General features: G+C 35.0%; 1 long non-coding RNA gene across 1 annotated transcript in view; it reads right to left on the bottom strand.

Moving 5' to 3' along the window:
• Positions 1–367: 367 nt before the first annotated feature.
• The window catches only part of LOC112143816, a 23,709-nt gene continuing 22,612 nt past the window's right edge, over positions 368–1,464 (bottom strand). Inside the window, exon 3 of the long non-coding RNA XR_002918803.2 lies at positions 368–718. This is a non-coding gene — a long non-coding RNA (uncharacterized LOC112143816). The remainder of the gene's footprint in view (positions 719–1,464) is intronic.

The following is a 1,464-nucleotide window of genomic DNA, read 5'->3' as shown; positions in this document are numbered from 1 at the left end:
CGATAAACAAATAAGGAGCTTATGTTATGTTCTGTGACATATTCTTTGATTAAATCAACTTTTGCATAGCGTCAGATTCCCTACACACAAGTATATTTAGTCATCTTCAAACTATGTGGTTCATAGCTTTTGACACATACTATGTACGGACACACAACACTGCACACTAAAATCATTGCTAATTATTTCAAGTGCACACACTGATCAATCCTTCATAACATAATATCATTCCATATGTAGGTTCAGAGTTACAATCTGATTTTAGTAATGTTTTTAAGGCTCTGAAGCTCTTGGCTTCACTATTGGATTTATGGATTTTACTGCACTGAAAAAGAGTAGGAGGCCATTCTGTTGTGAAGGAGTTTATTATGACCCATCTGACTGACAAAATACTCAATAAAACGCTTGTTAAAAGTAATCTAATAAGAAGCTTCTTTCCTACGGTTGACTCTGGACTTGATATAAGTAAATTCCTGTGTATTTATATTAGAGTTTTAAATTACAAAATCTATTCTTTCCTTTTACGCTTTGATGACATTTTCCAGGCAAGAGCAGGTGGTATTAACACCTCTCGAAAATGTGCACTTGTGCACATTTATGCTTCCCTCATCCTGGATTTCTCCGGGGGTGAAAGGTTCCAAATCCCTCTTTAGATGGGTTGATCTTCTCAGGCCCATTATGCCCCTTCACTGTGACAGACTGGAAGCTGAGAGGCAGTCTGGGGAAGAACAAAGATAAAGGTGGAATTAAAAGCCGAAAACTGAACTCACCTTTAGCATTTGTATAACTTACGGCGTACACCTGAGTATTAATGCAATTCCGTTTGCATTCTCCCCTTAATGCCTCGTTTCCCATCGCACTATACTAGTGTGCTAAAGCTCTTCACAAAGATGTCAGCAAGACATTCCTCCACAAACGGAAGCAAAGAAGTGAAAAGTCTACAGTTTTTACAAAGTTCCTTAAGTGTTCTACAAAGAATTCTAATAGGGTAAAAGGTAACCTTAGTTTTTAATCTTAAAAAGTCTGCTTTGGGTACATTATGTTGAATAAATAGTGCTGTCATTCAATTATTTTTTGAGCAATTGACCAATTTGTAATTATTTATTCGAATTAATCTATTTTTAATCTCTTCTCTCTTTCTCTTCTGCAGCAGAAGAGAATATAAGGTGATGAGACACATGGATGTGATACCAGAAAATGTTATCTATTTAGAATTTGGATCTTGTTTCATCTGGACAAAAACATGCAGAAAGAGAATAAATTTTCCTTTGAATTGATGATTTGTATCACTTGGTTCAGGATAAACCATTTTCCTGTGCTGCAGTTTGGTGTAGCTGTTGCCGTGACAGGATGTTCAAAGTTGTTAGATTTTTGTTAAACAATTTAAACTTATAAATATTACAAGATTAAAGTACTAATAATTGATTTAATACTCCTTTCTTTCATTGGTGACCTTGTTTTAAG

This window comes from Oryzias melastigma, linkage group LG16 (genome assembly GCF_002922805.2).
Source record: "Oryzias melastigma strain HK-1 linkage group LG16, ASM292280v2, whole genome shotgun sequence".
Lineage (NCBI taxonomy): Eukaryota > Metazoa > Chordata > Actinopteri > Beloniformes > Adrianichthyidae > Oryzias > Oryzias melastigma.
The sequence above is the reverse complement of the archived record's forward strand: the minus strand, read 5'-3'. Positions and strand labels throughout refer to the sequence as shown.